At 47.5% G+C, this 21,905-nt stretch overlaps 1 protein-coding gene across 2 annotated transcripts in view; it reads left to right on the forward strand.

Annotated features, from left to right (window-relative positions):
- MUS81 (MUS81 structure-specific endonuclease subunit) overlaps positions 1-21,905 on the forward strand; it is a 163,014-nt gene that overhangs the window by 51,695 nt on the left and 89,414 nt on the right. The window contains exon 1 of one of the 2 annotated variants that reach the window (XM_040328900.1): positions 6,653-6,733. The exons of the other annotated variant lie outside the window; for it this stretch is intronic. The gene's annotated coding sequence lies outside the window, so the exon portion shown is untranslated. Of the gene's footprint in view, positions 1-6,652; positions 6,734-21,905 lie in introns of those variants that run through there. 2 annotated transcript variants of the gene reach the window in all.

Below are 21,905 nucleotides of genomic sequence, written 5' to 3' on the forward strand. Positions count from 1 at the left end.
CTGCCCCCCTCTGTCACGTACCTCGGAGGGTGAGCCCGACGTGCAGGAAGTGGCAGCCGTTACTCCTCTGATTCCGGGACCCCTGGTAGAGTAGACAGGGGGAACGGAAATACAGAGTCGCACAAGCGCCTGGAGAGACGCTGATGCAGGGGCTGGTGGTTGCTTCTGCAGGATCTGATGGAGTCTCTGGAAGGCAGGTGCAGCCTGGCAAGTAGCAGACCGGTGGGAAGATGTCTTGTAGATCAAGCAGCAACAAGTCCCAGAAGACAGTGTGAGTCCCAGAAGCCGGAGAGAAGCTGGACCAGCCGATCAGGCACAGGAAGGTCAGGATGGTAGAGGGGTCGTCAAGCCGGGTCAGTAACAGGCGGGCGGCAGAGTACCAGGGATGAGGCAGAGGGATGGTCGGAGCAAGCCAAAAGGTCAGGGCAGGCGGAAGACAGGATCAACAGGAACAAGCCGGGTATCAGGATCAAGCAGGGGTAACAGGTACTGGCAGGTTCAGGAAACACTTCAGACCGGACAGCAAGAGGCCAGACTCTCAGGACGCCTTAAGTACCTCGTTTTGGCGCCGAATTGACGTTTGCGCGCGCCCGTGCGACGTTGCCGCCGGTGCGCGTGCCCGTGCGCGCCGTAGTACCGCGAACGCGCGTGCCGTGCGCCGTTGCCGCGATTGCGCGTGCCCCGCGCGCGCCGATGCGCCGCTAGCGCCATCTGGTGGCTGAGGTATTTCATGACATTGCCCCCCTCCAATGGGCAGCCTCCGGATGCCCAATCGAGACATCTCCAGTGGATGCGAGTCCTTAAATGATTGGATTAGTCTCTCAGCATGTATGTTGTCCTCTGGTTCCCATGAATTCTCCTCGGGCCCATACCCCTTCCACTTAACGAGGAACTGAATTTGGTTGCGTCTCCTCCTGCAGTCAAGGATGGATTCTACCTCAAATTCTTCTTCCCCATTGACTAATACCGGTTCTGGGGGACCAGTATCTCGTTCAGGAAAGGGGTTGGGAACATCCGGCTTGAGCAAAGCAACATGGAAGACTGGATGAATTCGAAAGGTTTCTGGTAAGTCAAGTTCGTAGGCTACCTCATTTATCTTTCTTTTAACAGAGAAGGGGCCCACAAATTTAGGGCCTAGCTTCTTCGTGGGACATGCAAGTCTTAGATTCAGAGTGGACAAATAAACTTTGGTTCCAAGTTCCAGATTGAGTTCTCCTCTTCTTCCCTTGTCAAAGATCTCTTTATTGCGTTCCTGTGTCTTAGTCATTGTCTCCTGCAGGATCCTGTCATTTGTGTTGAAAAAATTTAAAGTGTCCTGGACAGCGGGTACCGTACTTTCCGGAATAGAATTAGACAGGAACAATGGATGAAACCCGTAGTTGGCATAAAAGGGTGACTGTTTGGTGGCGGAGTGAATAGAATTATTGTAAGCGAATTCCGCTAAGGGCAGCAGGGACACCCAATCTTCTTGAGAGAAAGAGGAGAAGCAGCGGAGATACTGCTCAAGAGTCTGATTTGTTCTCTCCGTCTGCCCATTTGACTGTGGGTGGTATGCTGATGAAAAGGAGAGACCGATTTTGAGACTACTGCAGAGTGCCCTCCAGAACCTGGAAGTGAACTGCACCCCCCGATCGGACACGATGTCCGCTGGGATGCCGTGAAGTCTAACAATTTCCCTGATGAAAACTTTGTCTGTTTCCGGGGCAGAGGGTGTGCCTTTCAAAGGGACAAAGTGTGCCATCTTTGAGAGCCTGTCCACGACCACAAAGATAGTGGTGAAGCCTTCTGATGGGGGAAGTTCCACAATGAAATCCATGGAGATCATTCTCCATGGTCTCTCTGGCACAGATAACGGTTTAAGGAGTCCCCAGGCTCTAAGCTTGCTTCCCTTGTTGCGAATGCACGTGGTGCATGACTCCACATAGTCCTTGCAATCCTTCAGAAGTTGAGGCCACCAAAAGGTGCGTTGCAAAAGTTCCGAAGTTTTTTGTATCCCAAAGTGACCAGCCAACTCATGATCGTGACAAGAGCTCAGAACATCAATTCGTAGACTCTCGGGCACGAAGATCTTGTCCTGATGCCATAGCAAACCGTCCCTGGACTGCAGCTCCGAACCAGATAAAGGGGAAATTCCAGCAGAGGCTTGCCTGATTTGCGGTAATAAGTCCCTTTGTAACAACAGAAAGTTTCCTGATGACAAGATGGTGTCAGGGGGGCTGAGAGACCCTGAATCTCCGTACATGCGGGAAAGAGCATCCGGCTTGGTGTTTTTTGACCCTGGCCTGTACGTGATGTGAAAGGAGAATCTCGTAAAAAAAAGTGCCCATCTGGCCTGGCGTGGTTTAAGTCTCTTGGCCACCTTCAGGTACTCGAGATTCTTGTGGTCAGTGTAAATCAAAATTGGGTGCGCTGCGCCCTCCAGGAGGTAACGCCACTCCTCCAGAGCGGCCTTTATTGCCAACAACTCTCGGTCCCCGACGTCATAATTTCTTTCTGCTTCAGATAACTTACGGGAGAAGTAAGCAACGGGGTGTAACAGAGCCTTGGGGCCCTGTCTCTGCGAAAGAACTGCCCCAACCGCGGTTTCAGACGCATCCACCTCAAGAATGTACGGCAAACTCGCGTCGGGGTGTCTGAGAATGGATGCCGAAGTGAACAAGTCCTTCAGGGTTTCAAAGGCTGTTTGGGCTTCTGTAGTCCAACGGAAACGAGCAGTCTGTTTGGTCAAATCCGTTATAGGAGCAATGATGTTGGAGAAGGCTCTGATGAATTTCCTATAAAAATTTGCGAAGCCGACGAATTGCTGAACGCCCTTTCGGTCAGTAGGTGCTGGCCAGTCAAGAATCGCGGAGACCTTCTGGGGGTCCATCTCAACGCCTTTTATGGAAATTATAAGCCCCAGGAACTGTATACTTGAGCGTTCGAACTCGCATTTATCGGGTTTGGCATACAGTCCGTGGGTTCGGAGACGCTCAAGTACATTCCTGACATGTAGCCGGTGTTTTTCCAGGGAAGGGGAGAAGATCAGGATATCGTCCAGATAAATGATGACAAAGAGGTCCAGGTAGTCTCTAAAAATGTCATTCACGAAGTGTTGGAACGTTGCTGGGGCGTTACAGAGCCCGAAGGGCATGACTAAATATTCGAAGTGCCCGAAACGGGTACGAAAAGCGGTTTTCCTCTCATCCCCTTCACGTATGCGGACTAAGTTGTAGGCCCCACGGAGGTCTAGTTTGGTAAAGACAACCGCGGACCCAAGACGTTGAAACAGTTCAGGCACCAAGGGGAGAGGGTACCGGTTCTTAATTGTTATCTTATTAAGTTCCCGATAGTCCACACAAGGGCGAAGGGAATGGTCCTTTTTTTCCACAAAAAAGATGCCCGCTCCCGCGGGTGATGTGGACGGGCGGATGAACCCCTTCCTCAGGCTGTCATCGATTTATGTTTTTAAAGTCTCTAGTTCAAGTCCTGTTAAGGGAAAGATCCTTCCGAAAGGAACTTCGGCACCTGGAAGGAGTTCAATGGGGCAATCGTAGGCCCTGTGTGGTGGAAGGGTCTCAGCCCCCTTCTTGCTGAAAACATCCAGGTAGTCATGGTAAGCTTCTGGAACAGATTGACGGGCCTCGATGTCGAAGTCCATACAAAGTAAAGGCAGAGGAGGAGATGACACTTGTAAGCAGTGCTGTCGGCAGAACAGAGAACCGAAGCTGACCTTGCCCGTGGTCCAGTCAATCTGCGGGTTGTGAATTTGAAGCCATGGTACCCCCAGTATGACAGGGGAGAGTGAATCACATCTAGGCATAGCAATTCATGGTGATTTTCAGCAATGGTGGTGGGAAGAGGCTGGGTTTCTCGGTTGACTGGTCCGGATTTTAACACCGAGCCATCCGCTAGGTAAACAGAGAGTCCAGTAGTCCTGGGACGAAGAGGGATCCGATGCTTGATGGCGAAGGACTGGTCCAAAAAGCAGCTGCAGGCCCCTGAGTCAATTATAGCGCTGACTTGGATAGACTCTCCTGGAAGCTGGAAGAGAATAGGAATAGCCAGATGAGCGGAATTACTTGGCAGAACAGGTAGGTGAACGGAAGACATGGACAGACACTTACGAAGTTTGGCAGGGCAGGTCCTCACGTAGTGCCCGGCCTCTCCGCAATACAGGCATAAGTTGTTGACCCTGCGGCGTTGTCGTTCTTCGGGCGTCAGGGAAGGACGGAGGAGACCCAGCTGCATGGGCTCTGAGGTGTCAGGAACAGATGAAGCTGAAGGAACCGGAGGAACTATACTGGAAACGGGAGGCACCCGTGGCAACATTCAGACCGGACGAGATGGGGCAGTGGTCCTTTCCGTTCGGCGCTCCCTCAGGCGCCGATCGATCTGGATGGTCAGGTTAATTAATGCATCCAGGGTCCCTGGAACCCCTACCCGGGCCAGTTCGTCCTTCAGTGGCTCAGAAAGACCAAGGCGGAATTGGTAGCAGAGGGCCGAGTCGTTCCAGGTTGTATCTGAGCTCCATCTGCGAAACTCGGACACATAGTCCTCTGCTGGTCTGCGACCCTGTTGCAGGGCGTGCAAAGCGGCCTCCGCGGAGGCGGCCTGGTGAGGGTCCTCATACAGCAGAGACATGGCTTGGAAAAAGGTAGTAATATTGTCAAGTGATGGATCTTTGTTTTCCAGGAGGCGATGGGCCCAAGCTTGCGGTTCGCCAGACAGCAGTGAAATGGCGAAACCCACTTTAGTGGCTTCTAACGAAAAGGTCCGTGGCTGCAGAGCAAAGTACAGTTCGCAAGCATTGCGGAAGGCACGGTATTTACTACGCTCACCCGCGAACCTCTCGGGCATAGGGACTTTGGGTTCGGGCGGCAGCATGATCACGGATGGGGAAGCAGATGCCCCAGAAGCCGCTGCAGTGGTGGCGGGAGTAGATAGAGCCTGGACACGATTCTCCAAACGCGTGTAGCCTTCTTGTAGGGTTCGGACGGCCTGGGTCAGTCCCTCAAGATGGCGGCAAAGTTCCTGCATAGGATCCACTCCCTGCGCGGGCTCGGACATGGCTGTCCGGTACTGTCACGTACCTCGGAGGGTGAGCCCGACGTGCAGGAAGTGGCAGCCGTTACTCCTCTGATTCCGGGACCCCTGGTAGAGTAGACAGGGGGAACGGAAATACAGAGTCGCACAAGCGCCTGGAGAGACGCTGATGCAGGGGCTGGTGGTTGCTTCTGCAGGATCTGATGGAGTCTCTGGAAGGCAGGTGCAGCCTGGCAAGTAGCAGACCGGTGGGAAGATGTCTTGTAGATCAAGCAGCAACAAGTCCCAGAAGACAGTGCGAGTCCCAGAAGCCGGAGAGAAGCTGGACCAGCCGATCAGGCACAGGAAGGTCAGGATGGTAGAGGGGTCGTCAAGCCGGGTCAGTAACAGGCGGGCGGCAGAGTACCAGGGATGAGGCAGAGGGATGGTCGGAGCAAGCCAAAAGGTCAGGGCAGGCGGAAGACAGGATCAACAGGAACAAGCCGGGTATCAGGATCAAGCAGGGGTAACAGGTACTGGCAGGTTCAGGAAACACTTCAGACCGGACAGCAAGAGGCCAGACTCTCAGGACGCCTTAAGTACCTCGTTTTGGCGCCGAATTGCCGTTTGCGCGCGCCCGTGCGACGTTGCCGCCGGTGCGCATGCCCGTGCGCGCCGTAGTACCGCGAACGCGCGTGCCCGTGCGCCGTTGCCGCGATTGCGCGTGCCCCGCGTGCGCCGATGCGCCGCTAGCGCCATCTGGTGGCTGAGGTATTTCATGACACCCTCATTCTCTCCACCTCCCCCGTGCTCTCACCCCACCCAATATTCTCAAGGTTCTTCCCTGTGCTCTCTGCCCCCCCCCCCCCTGCTCTTTCCCTGTCCCCTTGCCCCCTGCACCTTTGCAGGGTTTCCCCCTCCCCTCTCCCGAGGGATCCTTTAGGGTGGGGATGGGCCGGTTAAGGTGTCATGGGCTGCTCATTCCAAAATGCCCGGGCCTATTTTTTGTCCCAGTCCGGGCCTGCTAGTAGCCCATTATGCTTTACTTTTGCAGGGAAACAAAGAGGAAGTAAAACCCACCAGGGCTTACTTCCTCTTTAAGGCAAATACACTGTGCACTGCAAATCGCATGCCAAATTGACATCTATTGCCGGCAATGACACCATCCAAATCGGTGCGACACCATACCGATTCCTGAAAGTAGTTTCAGTGCTACTTTTGGCAACTTCGGGTGCGATTTGTATAGACATTTGTGCAGGAACCCGCATAGATGTCTCTGAAATCGCTCCTGATTTTGGACTGATATGCGGGTATGAAATCTTGCAAGTTCAGTTAAACTTGCACAAATTCTAACCCGCTGTCAGTGTGAACCTAGGCTAAAGCAATAAAACTACACCCTGGGACAGAAAAAAATCAATTATAGCTGAAGATTCCTTGGACTGTGATAATTAAAGAAATCATGTATGTCTGTGTGTGTGTGTATATCTACATTTGAATGAGATGTACACCAGATTTTTTTTGGAGATTACCGTAACCTGAATTTATGACACACTCAAACACAATCTGTATTTCAGATCTGGAGTGATAAAATTTGGGTCTCATACTGATCGCTCAGCAGTGCATGTTTTCTGAATTTCCTCTTGTGAGCACAGGTGGGTTAATTACAGATTGGTCTAAGTAGTTTGATGCTCCTGTGCTCTTGTGAGAAGATCTCTGTCATGTGCTGCTGGTAAGGCTTGGATACTACAGTCATAAAGAAAAGAGTTCAGCATTGTGTAACTATATCTGTAAGAAAGTAAGACAATATTATATTTGCCAACAAATCATGACTGTGGATATAGCTAAAAAAGGATTAAAGGAGTCCACATATAGATGTTTGTTTTTCACAAAAAGCTAAGCAAAGCTGAATGTAAATATACTAAATCCTAGAGACACTTCTAGTGACAGCTGCAGGTGGTGTACACAGCCATGCTTTTTCTTGTCTCACAAAAAAACACACAAAACCAGTGCATTCTTTGTTTTGCTTGCCTATGTCACAGTATTTGCAGCATAGCTGTTCAGCCTATTTGTGAAAGCTATACCAGAACAAAGGCACTTCCAAATGGATCCATGTGCATGTACTTGATATAGAAGAGTGGCTATATCTGAATTTGCTTAACCACTTAAGACCCGGACCTTTAGGCAGCTAAAGGACCCGGCCAGGTTTTGCGATTCGGCACTGCGTCGCTTTAACAGACAATTGCGCGGTCGTGCGACGTGGCTCCCAAACAAAATGGCGTCCTTTTTCCCCCACAAATAGAGCTTTCTTTTGGTGGTATTTGATCACCTCTGCGGTTTTTATTTTGTGCGCTATAAACAAAAATAGAGCGACAATTTTGAAAAAAATGCAATATTTTTTACTTTTTGCTATAATAAATATCCCCCAAAAACATATAAAAAAACATTATTTTTCCTCAGTTTAGGCCGATACGTATTTTTCTACCTATTTTTGGTAAAGAATATTGCAATAAGCTTTTATCGGTTGGTTTGCGCAAAATGTATAGCATTTACAAAATAGGGGATAGTTTTATTGCATTTTTATAAAAAAAAATTTTTTACTACTAATGGCGGCGATCAGCGATTTTTTTTTTTTTTTTTTTTGTGACTGCGACATTATGGCGGACACATCTGACAATTTTGACACATTTTTGGAGCCATTGTCATTTTCACAGCAAAAAATGCATTTAAAATGCATTGTTTACTGTGAAAATGACAATTGCAAGTTTGGGAGTTAACCACAAGGGGGCGCTGAAGGGGTTATGTATGACCTAATATGTGTTTCTAACTGTAGGGGGGTGTGGCTGTAGGTGTGACGTCATCGATTGTGTATCCCTATAAAAGGGATCACACGATCGATGACGCCGCCACAGAGAAGAACGGGGAAGCTGTGTTTACACACAGCTCTCCCCTTTCTTCAACTCCAGGGACCGATCGCGGGACTCCAGCGGCGATCGGGTCCCGGTGCTTCGGACCGGGTCGCGGGCGCGCGCCCGCGGCCCACGGCTGGGCACTAGTACAGGACGTACCTGTACAATACCAATACAATTCAATACAGGAGGAATCAGAGAGCCCTGCTCATTAGAGTTTACAATCTAGGATGCTTCATTAGACATTTAATGTACTGTATCTCTGGCAGAATATTTAAAGCTGGTTTTAGCAATTTACATTTTGTATGATGCTAGTCTCTCTGTAATATCCTAATTGTAACTTTTGTTCCAACTGGGCTTTTTGTTGTTTATTTCTTTTTTTTTTAAATTCGTTTTTATTTGAAAATTTTTCATCAAACATATACTTGGTACCAAGGGAACAGAGATACATACATAATACGGCATCAAGGGAACGGCGCCACCAGTGCGACCGCACCCAGATTGTCCACTATACTCCTGTACAATACAACAAATATCCATTATATGCATCCAAGGATACCACTATGAACACTTAAAATAAATTGTTAGAACCTTCAATGTATCAGTCCTCTATTGAGATGAGATAGGAGCGATAAAAGCGAAGGTACCGAAAATAGGAAATAAGACAAGAGAAGAAGAAAGAAAAGATGGGAAATATAGGAGGAGAAAAGAAGAGAAGGGAAGGGGAGGGAAGGGAGGGAAGGCTGAGGTGTGGAGGAGTAGGTTAGTAATAAGAAAAAAGTCTGATTCCGCTTTTACGGGAGTTAAATCGAATACATAAGAGAGAATTTCAGTCTTTGGCCATATACCATGTGGTCCATATCTTCCACAGGGCATCAAATGTACGTCCCACCCCTCTCCTTCTGGCCAAAAGAGACTCGAAAACATAATGCGTCTGTGTCATAAGGAGAACCTCTGACGCGTTTGGGGCCCTGTCAGCCTTCCACTGCTGTGCGAGCAGTGATCTAGCTGCCAAGAGGATATGGGTCACCACCGCCCTGCAATCCACAGGGAAGATTTCTATCCCCACATGTAGGATCCCCAAGCTAGGACTAGGCCGGCTTAGAATACCAGTGATCCTGGATATGTATTGGAAAATCGAGTGCCAAAAACTAGTTAAGTGCCTGCAGGACCACAACATATGGAACAGATTACCTATCCCACCACAATTTCTCCAGCATAGTGGGGAACTTTGATTCCCAAATTTAGAAATTCTATAGGGGGTGAGGTACCACCGAAGTGCTATTTTCTGGGATAACTCCCAGTGGTTGATGCATCTGGAGGAGGAATAGATTGAGCTGAACGCTTTAGTCCATTGAGCTTCCGTGATTGTTATTCCTAAGTCGGACTCCCACTTCCTGAAGGGTTGGGACTTAACAAAGCGCAACTTGCTTTGGAAAAGGTTGTAGAAAAATGAAATACCTTTACGGGGTGTTGGGGAGGTATGATAAAACTTCCACACCTCCCTAGCCATGAATATACGATAGGGTCCAATTGAGTTCAGGAAGTGGGAGATGCGAACATAGGCATAGTGATCTGGGGGGCCTAAACTAAACTTTTCCTCTAGGGATTTGAAGGAGAGAAGAGCGTCGCCCAGGAACAAGTCCTGAACCACATTTATCCCCCCCGCCCTCCAGCTGGATAGGGGGAGATCTGGAATTACCAGGGAGAGTGTCTCCAACGGGATGGGGACTTCCATTAACTCAGAAGTGGGAAACTGAACCTCCCTCAGAGCCCTCCAGGCCACCAAGGAGGCCCGAAGAGTAATCGGGAGGTCCAGCAGACTAAATGGTCTCCAAACATCCGCAAGGAGGAGGAGATCGAGGCTGGCCGACGGACCCAGGGCCCGTTCGATGGACCCCCAGACTGAGTCTTCCTGGGGGGTCATCCAAGTCGTAAGTTGCGTCAAAATGGACGCTCTGTAATAGTCCCTAATGTCTACCAGACCCATACCTCCGGCCCTCCTATGCTTAGTCAGTAGGGGCTTAGAGCATCTGGGACGACTGGATCGCCAAATAAATCTGGAGAGGAGTGTGTTCAAGGCTTTAAGATAAGGGGCTGGTAGAGGGACGGGGAGAGTCCTAAACACGTAGAGTATCTGCGGAAGAAGTAGCATTTTAAATGCCGACAGTCTTCCAGACCAGGACAGTTCTACATTAGCAAGTCTGCAAACTTCTTTAGTTAATTTGTCAATTAGGGGTGGGTAGTTGGCACCGGCCAAGTCAGCCGGGTCAGGGGTCAGCTTTAGGCCTAGATAGGAGATATGGGATTTTGCCCAGGAGTAGGGGAAAGTTAATTGAAGTCTTGATTGTAAAGGGGAGGGGATTCCCAGTCCAAGGATAACTGACTTGGTGAAATTGACTTTATAGAATGAGATCTCACTAAACACTTGTAGGGTATCATGAGCATGGCGTAGGGACACTAGGGGGGAAGTTAAAAAAAGGATGATGTCATCCGCAAACAGGTTAATAACGTGTGACCTATGGCGTATCTGAAATCCTTCGATACCTGGGTGGGACCTGATCCTTTCCGCCAATGGCTCCATCAGAAGATTGAAGATCGAGGGGGACAGAGGGCAGCCCTGGCGGGTGCCATTTGATATCGAAAAGGTGTCTGATAGTAGATTGGAGGTATACACCTGGGCGCACGGGGAGGAGTAAAGAGCGAGCACGGCCGAGAGTATAGGCCCCGAGAACCCAAATTTTCCCAGGGTGTTTTTCATATATCCCCAATGTATCCTGTCGAACGCCTTCTCCGCATCCAAAGAGAGTAGCAGAGAAGGCGTCCGACAGGATCTAGCATGCTGCATAACCCCCAGCACCCTCCTTGTAGCATCCGACGCCTGTCTTCCTGGAGTGAAGCCAGATTGGTCAGACTTAACAAGAAAAGGAAGGACAGATAAAATTCTACGAGCCACTATCTTTGCATATAATTTTACATCGGAATTTAATAAGGAGATTGGCCTGAAGTTGGCAGGGGTGGTGGGATCTTTACCCGGTTTTGGGATAGTAACCACATACGCCTTGAGCATCTCAGGAGGGAAGGAGGCAGAGGACACCGCTTGGGCATATAAGGTCTGTAAAGCTGGAACCAGATCGTCTTGGAACGTTCTATAATAGTCGTTCGGAAGACCGTCGGGTCCCGGGGATTTACCTAGAGGGAGTGAGTTAATAGACTTTCGAATTTCAAGCTCTGAGATAGGGGCATTTAGGGATTCTAGTTGTGATTGAGAAAGGGATGGGAGGTTAACACTGGCTAGAAATGCCTGGATCTTATTATCGGAGGGTTGTGGAGTGTCAGGGTCATCTCTAAGATTGTACAGGGATGAATAGTAGTCGGCGAAAGAGTTCGCTATGTCTTTAGGGTTAATAATTTTATGCTTGTTAGTCGGATGGATCAGAAAGGGGATCTTAGCTTTAGTTCGGGCTGCTTGGAGCCTTTGGGCTAAAAATTTTCCTGCACGATTACCCGACGAGTAGTGATTCAATTTCAGCCGTTGTAAATGTTTATCATACTGCTCAATAAGAAGGGACCTGAGCTCTGCCCGACACTGTGAAAGGGTCTTTCCTAGTGCCGTATTCGTGTTAGATTTGTTTTGGGCTTCAAGCTTTTTGATGTCATCCAAAAGCTGATTCATTTTTAGTGTCCTCTGCCTTTTCTCCCTCGCACAGATCTGAAGGATCACCCCTCTAACCACCGCCTTATGGGCACACCACAAAGTAGTTGTGTCAGAAACAGACCCCACATTATTTGCAAAGAATTCCGACAGACATTTAGCAATCGTGGCAGCATGAGTAGGCATTTGAAACACTCTTGAATTAGCCCTCCAAATATATGCAGTACTGGGAGTGTGCCCCTCCGCCACCGTTATAGAGACTGGGGCGTGGTCAGACCATGTTATGTTGTGGATGGCGGAGGAGGACACTGCCTGCAGAAGCATCTTATCGACTAGTATGAGGTCAATTCTAGAATAGGAATTGTGCCTGGCTGAGTGGAAAGAATAGTCCCGTTCTGTCGGATGGTGGCACCTCCAGACATCAAAGACGTCCTCCGAGTGCAACAGTTGCTGGAGTTGGGGAGGGGATCTCCCTAAGGTGGAGGAGGAGTCCAGGGCATAGTCAACTGTCAGGTTGTGATCACCGCATTTCACCAGGGACCCTCTTTTCACCGAGGCAATTTTAGCATAGGTCCTTTTCAAAAATCGGAGTTGATGGGAGTTAGGCGCGTAAACATTCGCAATAGTAAAGGGTTTGTTGTTTATTTCACCCACCACAACCAGATATCTCCCCTCAGGATCTGTAAGAACTTGCTGTAAGCTGAAAGTCACCGAGTCCTTTATGGCTACCAAAACACCCTTGTTCTTAGCTGGGGTTGAGGCCAGGAAAATGTGCGGGAAACGTTTGTGTGAGAAACGGGGCGGGTTGACAGTGGAGAGATGGGTCTCCTGCAGACAGAGGACATCAGCCTGGAGGGCCAGAGCCTCTCTCCAGACCGAGGCCCGTTTGGCGGGGTGGTTGAGCCCATTCACATTAAAGGAGACAATCTTGATCGCCATTTAGGGCTAGAAAACGAGATTGGAAATAGTACCTTGGTTTCATCTGTGGAGAGCAGTTCTTCTTGCGGTGTAGCCAGCTTCCAATGGAGAGTAGAGACAGCCTTCCCAGGACTGTGGGGAGCGTAGGGAAAACAGACAGATCTTTCCGGTGTAGAACAGGGTCCATCGACCAGAAGGAAGGAAAATAAAACAAAAAAAGACAAAGTCAAAGCAAAAATAAGCAACATGGAGTTCTCTAAAAAAGCTTGAAAAAGCAAGAACCAGAGGGCAGAACATCTACCCATAATCAAGGGGGATCAAAGGGAACGAATCCAACTGAATACTCCGGATGGAGTGGGAACCTCAAAGTGAGTAATGAGCCACTTCATTCTGTAGAGGGAAGGGATCACGCAGTACGCTTCTTGCCGCCTTTCCTTCTGGACACTGTTTGCCATTGGTAGCGCTGATCAATTTTGGCAGGTGGCATGGGACCTGTAGGTGCCTGAGCTGGGAGGATATCTAGGGACCGGAGCAATGCAAGACCCTCCTCCAGACTTGCGATGGTTGTGTCTTTCCCATCAAGGGTGACAGTAAGCTTCACTGGAAAACCCCATCTGTAGGGAACGTTGTGATTACGCAGGGCTTTGGTAATCGTCACCAATGACCGTCGCTTCTGCATAGTGAATTGCGATAAGTCTGCAAACAGCTGGAGCCCGGCAAACTGTTCCGGTAGTTGTTGAACTTTCCTGAATGAGATCATTAACTGCTCTTTAACTTGGTAAAAGTGTATTCTCATCAGGACGTCTCGGGGTACATTTTCAGGCAAAAAACCTGGTTTGGGCAGCCTGTGAATTCTGTCAATCTGTAGCTCCGACTCGGAGACATCAGGGAGGATCTGCTGGAGCAGGTCTTTGGCAAATTTCTGTAGTTGGGTGGGGAGCACTGTTTCAGGAACCCCCCTTAGCTTAACATTGTTGCGCCTTGACCTGTCCTCGAGGTCAGCGACCTTTGCCCTCAGCCAGGCTATTTCAGTATCATGTTCAGAGTGGGCATCAATCAATGAGTTATGGGATGAGGCAAACTCTCCCATTTTTTCTTCCACATGGGTGATTCTTTCCCCCAGCTCACCTACATCTGCTTTAAAGTTTCTCATACACTGGAGCATGTCAGCATGCATGGAGCTCCTGAGGGAGACAAGCATGTCTTTTAAAGTTGTGTCAGACACTGCCTTCCCTGAGGTGGGGAAGGCAGTGAAGGGGTCAATCAGCTCCCTCGTGTCCTCCAGGGCCTCAGCCCCCCCGCTCACCTGACTGCAGTTCGCCTCCAGGCGAGGTTTGGATTTGGCAGGGCTCCTATCCACCGGGGTCGATCCTCCTGGGGACTGATGTGTGGTGCCTGGATGCATCTCCTGGCTCGAGGCTGATGAACGGGAGCTGCAGGGAGAGGTAGGAGATGCGTTCCTCAGTCCGGCGCCGGCGCCATCTTGTTTCAGGCCGCGGCCTTTTGGAGGATAAAACTCCTCTAATTTCCGGGGCTGGGACCCCTCTTTTCTTTTGCGGGTCATGCCTCCCGTGTCTCCGGACCCCCCGGCGAGAATGGGGCAAGTGATGGGCGGAAAAACCGCCGCTGTAGCTAGGTTGCAGGTTCCCTTGGACGGAGCTGCGTGTTCACACGTCCATACAGCCGCGCGGTAGCCACGCCCCCCCTGTTGTTTATTTCTTACATAGTTGGTTAAATAAAGACACCGGTCCATTTCTTGTATTTTTTTTAACCAGTTCCCGACCGGCTCACACAGATTTACTGCAGCACAACGGCTCTCCTCCTATATATATGGGTTTCCCTTTAAGAGCCGCCAGAGGGAGCGCGTCGGCAGTGGTCGGGTGCAAGAGCGCCAGCACAGGGATTTGTGTGTGTAAACACACAAATCTCTGTGCTGTCAGAGGAGAGGAGACATGTCGTTTGCTCCTAGTAAGTAGGAACAGTTATATGTCTCCTCTCCTACTCGTTCCTACCCCCATACATTTAGAACACAGTGAGGGAACACACAGTTAACCCCTTCCCTGCCAGGGACATTTACACAGTAATCAGTGCATATTTATAGCACTTATTGCTGTATGAATGTCAATGGTCCCAAAAATGTGTCAAAAGTGTCCGATCTGTCCCTCGAAATGTCGCAGTACCGCTAAAAATCACAGTTCGCTGCCATCACTAGTAAAAAAAAAAAGTTTAATAAATCATTCCCATAGTTTGTAGACACTATAACTTTTGCGCAAACCAATCAATATACGACTTATTGCGATTATGTTTTTTTTTTACCAAAAATATGTAGAAGAATACATATTGGTCTAAACTGATAAAGAAATTTGTTTTTAAAAAACATTTTTGGGGATATTTATTATAGCAAAAAGTAAAACATACATTTTTTTCAAAATTGTCGCTCATTTTTAGAATCTCTGCAGTCTCACCGTCTTCTATAGTATGCCTGCAGTTTGGGACTCTTTGGCTACTGTAATCAAAGAGATATCTCAGATCTAACCAATAATAAAAGGCTGCAGGCAGCCAATCAGAGGCTCAGGCTGTGAGCGGAGGAACCTGGGCCCCCATTCTTACTTGCCTTGCTCCGGGTGCTGACAACCCACATTATGCCACTGTTTATAGCGCAAAAAATAAAAACCACAGAGGTGATCAAATACCAACAAAAGAAAGCTCTATTTGTGGGGAAAAAAGAACACAAATTTTGTTTGGGTACAGCGTCTCACGACCACGCAATTTCCAGTTAAAGCGACGCAGTGCCTTATTGTAAAAAGTGCTCTGGTCAGGAAGGGGGTACAATTTTCCGGGCCTGAAGTGGCTAATGTGAATGTGAATATGGTTCTCTCTCTTTGGTTTTCAATAATCTACCCTTTTGTTATTTTTCCCACTGCCATCTGTGTCTAATACCATTATCTTCCTTGACTTTATAGATTAATTCTAATTCATATTTGGAAATATATCTTTAATATAAAATAGTATGAGTGTTGTTTGATGTGACTTAAATTGTTGCTGGTTTTATTTGTCTCATTAGACATCTCCAAAGTTCTTTTGAATACATTTAGTAACTACATTTATTATGATTTGTTATAGAAAAGCTTTCAGTAGTGTAACTCAGCAGGGGGGGGGGGGTGCTAGAGATCTCTACAGTGAGATCAGCAGTGCTCAGCTGCAGACTGGTGTAAGGGGTCAGGCCGTATTAGGAGCATTAGGGCTTTGTTACTCAGATATGACAGTGAGACATTAAAAACCTGTGATTTTGGTACATCCAAAAACAATGGGGCAGATCCTCAAAGAAATTACGCCGGCGTATCTGTTGATACGCCGCGTAATTTAAAATTTTGCGCATCGTATCTTTGTTTCGGTATCCACCAAACAAGATACAACAGCATCTGTGTTAGATCCGACAGGCGTACGCCTTAGTACGCAGTCGGATCTAAGATGCAATTTTCCGGCGGCTGCTGGGTGGCATTCACGTCGTAATCCGAGCGGTTGTCACATTCTTTTACGTGGTTTCCGTTCGGCTTTTTCCGTCGTATAGTTAAAGCTGCTATCTGGTGGCGTAGTCAATGTTAAGCATGACCGTCGTTCCCGCGTATAATTTTGAAAATATTTCTTCGTTTGCGTAAGTCGTCCGTGAATGGGGCTGGACGACATTTACGTTCACGCCGAAAACAATGACGTCCTTGCGACGTCATTTGGAGCAATGCACCCTGGGAGTTTTGACGGACGGGGCATGCGCAGTTCGTTCGGCGCGGGGACGCGCTTCATTTAAATGAAACACGCCCCCTACTCGCCGCATTTGAATTCCGCACCCTTACGCCGTGAGAGATGCACTACGCCGCTGTAACTTACGGCGCAAATTCTTTCTGGATTCAAACCAGAGCCAGGTAAGTTACGGCGGCGTATCGTATCTCAGATACACTGCGCCGGTGCAGATCTTTGTGAATCTGCCCCAATATGTGTAATTTTGACAAAACAATGTTTATCAGGGCTTTAAAATTGTGATTATCATATGAGATACTATATATATATATATATATATATATATATATATATATATATATATATATATATATATATATATATATATATATATATATATATAACGTCACAAATTGCTATTTTCCATACCTTGTCAAAACATTACATTACCTTTTCAGTTATTTTTATACGCATGCTGCAAAGAAAAGAATTGCAAGAACACTGCTTTCATCTAAATCGACAGCATATGTTTATCATATGTGTCTGGATTTGCATTGCTGTCATATGGTTACAATTGTAAGGCTTGGAGAATAAAAGATGCAGCAGTACTTTAATCTGTGCCACCTAATCAGCCTTTTAATTGTCACATTATTTTGTGCAGAATTGTTTTACATGGGATATTTTGTGATGAACAATGTCTGTAATTAATTGGGTGTACTGCTTTCAAAGGCAAGTCAGCTCAAAAGAGGTCACTCTTACAGCGACCAAAGCTTAGAGGAGGTGTTGGGCTTCCGACTCGTCTCTCTATTGCACAGCGGTCCATATGAGCAGAGCGGTCGACTGGTGTAGACATTCCACCCATAAATTATGGGTATCCCTGGAACAAGATTCAGTACCGGTCTCTTTAGCCGAACTTCCATGGACTGGGGTTTCTTACTCCCGATTTTCGAATTCCCACACCCTTCGATTAAACCCACATTGCTGGAACTTCGCAAGTACTACAGGTTAGCTGAAAGGGCCAGCTTCCCCTCTCCGTTGACACCTATTGTCGGCCGCCCAGACTTTGTGCCGGATTGCTCTGACAAAGCTTTTCAGCTCCAATCTGATCTAAGTCTAGTTAGAGCTTTTATCTTTTTTGGTCCCTCCGAGTGGATCAAGCCATCTATCTTATACCCCACCATCAATTCTTCTACTTTAGGCAAATGGAAGATTTTTTAGTTGTCTCCCTTTCTCCAATCCCTCCCAGACCATGCTTGTCTCCATAGATGAATAACTTTATTTGAAGACCTCTGCCTGAGTGATGAGCCCTTGCGGAAATCTCTATCCTGTTCTTAAGGTATTCTTGTTGCAGCCACATCTTAGCACGACCCCCCCATATTTGCAGAAGTGGGAAAGAGATCTTAACACTGTTTTTGCAAAAGAATCGTATACTTTTCTTCACCCACATTCATTGATTCTCGATTATGGTTGTATTGTTGTCTATTGATGGAATTAATTGACTATAGCATATCATGTCATACTGTTATGTTTAACTGCATACTTTTAAATGAAGAAGAAGAATAATAATAATAAAAAAAAAAGCACGTCAGATTTCTTATGCCGCGTACACACGACCGTTTTTCATGACGTGAAAAATTACATTTTTTAAAATGGTCATTAAAAACGATCGTGTGTAGGCTCCAGAGCATTTTTCTCGACGTGAAAAATGGGCATTAAAATTTTTGAACATGCTCTAATTTTTTGCGTCCTTTTTCACGTTGTCGTTTTTCACATCGTGAAAAACGGTCGTGTGTAGGCTTTAACGACGTGAAAAAAACGTGCATGTTCAGGAGCAAGTTATGAGATGGGAGCACTCGTTCTGGTAAAACTAGCGTTTGTAATGGAGATAGCACATTCGTCACGCTGTAACAGACTAAAAAAGCACAAAGACTGAAAAGCGCGAATCGTCTCTCACCAAACTTTTACTAACACGAAATCAGCAAAAGCAGCCCAAAGGGTGGCGCCATCCGAATGGAACTTTCCCTTTATAGTGCCGTCGTACGTGTTGTATGTCACCGCGCTTTGCTCGATCATTTTTTTTTTCACAATCATGTGTATGCAAGGCAGGCTTGACCAGAATTACGTCTAAAAAAACGTTGTTTTTTTCTAGAACATTAAAAATGATCGAGTGTATGCGGCATTAGTCATACAATATGGGACACAGGATCTTGGGCCATTAACATTGAGTTATATGCAGCTACCGTCAAGTGATTGGGCACTAGCAAAAAAGAATGCTGAAGGTACATATCCCATATAACTCCACCCACTTCCAGCTAGACACAATTTTGTTGTTGTTCTCCACTGTGTGAAAGGCTTGGCAGACAGTGGGGTTGATTTACTAAGGCCTGATTCACACCTATGCAGTTTGCATATTGTAGGTGCATTTTGTGTTTTTTTTCAATACACGCTTTTGATCCATTGAAGTCTATGGAACCAAAAACCAGAAAAAAGTCCCTGGCTCCTTTCCATAAAATACACAGATGTGAACTACAGCCATAGGAAACCATGTTCAATGGATTGTAGTGTGTTTCTGCAAAATTGAAAACACACTAAAAATGCATAAGTGTGAACCAGGCCTGAAGCAGGAGAGTGTAAAACCAATCGGCTTCCAGGTTGTTGTTTTTTTAGAACTTAACTGAACAAGCTGAAGTTAGAAGCTGATTGGCTACCATGCACAACTGCGCCAGATTTTTCACTCTCTACTTTAAGTAAAATAACCCCACTCTGTCAGATTTCTAGGATGAGTCTTCCCCATCCACATGTTTAGGATCAACATATAGCCTGAACATCCATGCAAGAATTACCTTGAGTGGTTCCCCTTTAAAGGTAATAACCTCTTTGGTATTTACTGGGATAAGTAGAGCAAGGAGATTACAGGTTCCTTTCAACCCTCTCAGGCTTTTAAGTCCAAATCTAAAACCGTGTACACATTTTTTTTTTTTTGTGAAACTGACGGCTCCCCCACTGAGTTGTTGTGTTCTGACAGGGGTACGTGCCCCGCCTCCCCCTTCCACAACACTCTGATCCGCAATCTCTGCCATTGGCTGAGAGCGCTGATCGGGAGCTGTCTGCTGAGTGGCTGGCTTCTGTCGGGCAGATCGACATACACACAGGCCGAATGTCGTACATTTTTTTTAACCGCCCGTTGGTTACTGACATTCGGCCTGTGTGTACCTGGCTTAAGGCAGAGAAATGGGCAACCATACGTGCATGAAAAATAATGATAAAACCATACAGATTTCACTGTTTACATCAGTTTCACATCAGTTTTCATGCACATTTCAGTGAGATTTTTATGGACGTTGGCATCCATTTTCACGGGAATCAGTTGTGTGCCCTGTTCATACCACAGTGTTGATGTCACCAAATTTTTTTTTTATACAAGTTGCAGATTCCTGTGCAGAAAAAAATCTGTACATGATACCAGTGTTGTGGTGTGTACAAGGCACATTAAGAACAATTGTGTTTTTTTTTTTTTTTTGTGCCCTTTCAGAACACGTGCAGGAAAACGTACATCTCTGCACAATGTGTGAAGGAGGCTTTAAGTGTCATTTGCAGGGGCTACCAACTGGAGTTTCGCATTCCCCGTCTCCTCTCTACTTTATGTTTTCAATCGTGCCACTCTCCCTCTCGCGTCACATGAATCTTCATTACAGCTGTACCAACCAAAGAACGCTCTCAAGGCTTTTGGTTGAAACATTTTGGGATTCCCAAACGGAACTTGGTCCTGGTTGTTCTGGATATGAAGACTCTCAAATTGTTTCTACAGGTTCAAAAGTCTAGCATGGAAACTGCCAGGTTGGTCATTGCCTAGTACTTTCCTGGCAATTTTGTGGCCTCAGTAGTTATCCAGGTTGCTTACTTGCACATTCCCATTTTTTCCATCTTATCAATGCTATCTGTTTTTTTGCAGTGGGCAATCAGCATTACTAATTTGTTGCCCTGCCTTTGGCCTTTCCATAACCCCTGGGGTTTTCACCAAGGAGCTTGCCCCGGTTTTGGCTCTGTTCAGGGAAAGTGCAAGAATTTTTGTCTACTTAGGCAAAGGGGCATTTTGCCCCCTCCCCTCCAGAACGAACATAGGAAGGACAGTGGGACTTTAAATGAAGCAGTTCACAGGTGGGGAGTAAAAATGAAAATAATCAAGTTTAATGTGTATATAAAACATTAATGTATGGATGGTGACGTGTCAGTGCACACGATAAAACCTACATAAACATACTGTATACATATAATAATAAACATAATTCATTAAACAGTAGAAAAGATTATATTCATGAATTAAATACAAGTGTAAATTCAGCAGCACATAACATGATATTAAAGTATAAATCGTAACAAGTTTAGATGAGTATCCTCTTGTTGAGGTAGGTAACTGCATCCTTGGTGCCCGACGCGTTTCTGTGTTTTTTTGTTGTAAAAAACACTTCCTCAGGGGCGGATGCTGGGGATATCTGAAATGTTAAGATATAATTGCATCAAAATATTGACTAAGTGCATCAGAAAAGACAAAATGTCTAATCCGGGTACTTACAGTGTACAGTAGGTGTTTGTGATATTGTGCTTTTAGCACGACAGCGTCGCGCTGATACTCGGCAACAGGGTGCCGAGATCTCGCCGACATCTCACACTCACTGGAATAGTGACAGCACATCCCAGCAAGCGCGTCATAGAAGCGACGGGAGATCCGACTTGGATTCCCGCCAATTCTACACGTGTGCGGCGTTTGTTATGAATCCTGAGGGGGAAGTCCCCGCCGGATTTTAAATAAAAATCCGGCATGGGTCCCCCCCTCAGGAGCATACCGGGCCCTTAGGTCTGTTATGGGTTGTAAGGAGAGCCCCCTACGCCGAAAAAAACGGCGTAGGGGGTCCCCCTACAATCCATACCAGACCCGTATCCAAAGCACGCTACCCGGCCAGCCAGGAAGGGAGTGGGGACGAGCGAGCGCCCCCCCCCCTCCTGAGCCGTACCAGGCTGCATGCCCTCAACATGGGGGGGTTGGGTGCTCTGGGGCAGGGGGGCGCACTGCGGCCCCCCACCTCAGAGCACCCTGTCCCCATGTTGATGAGGACAGGGCCCCTTCCCGACAACCCTGGCCGTTGGTTGTCGGGGTATGCGGGCGGGAGGCTTATCGGAATCTGGGAGCCCCCTTTAATAAGGGGGCCCCCAGATACCGGCCCCCCCCCCCCTAAGTGAATGAGTATGGGGTACATCGTACCCCTACCCATTCACCTGCAAGAACAGTGGTAAAAACACAAATAAACCACACAGTGTATTAAAATATTTTATTTTTCTGCTCCGGAGGCCGCCCCCTGTCTTCTTTATTAGCTCTTTTACCAGGGGGGGCTTCTTCTTTGACGTCTTCGGGTGGGTGGGGGCCGCCGTCTGGTTCTCTTCCACCGCCGGGGGGGGTGGCTTTTAAAAAAGCCCCCACCCCCCCGGCGGGTTTCCTCCGGCGTCTTCGGCGGGGCTCTTCTTCTTCCGCTATCCCGACGGGTCTTCTCAACTCCCCGGGGTTCTCCTTCTGTCTTCGCCGCTCTCCGTTGTTGACTCGGCGCACCCCGGTTCTTCGTCTCGCTGTCCGGTGTCTTCTTCCGTGCTGTACGTCTTCTCCTTCCGTGCTGTGATGAGTTCTTCTTCCGTGC

This window comes from Rana temporaria, chromosome 11 (genome assembly GCF_905171775.1).
Source record: "Rana temporaria chromosome 11, aRanTem1.1, whole genome shotgun sequence".
Taxonomy (NCBI): Eukaryota; Metazoa; Chordata; class Amphibia; order Anura; family Ranidae; genus Rana; species Rana temporaria.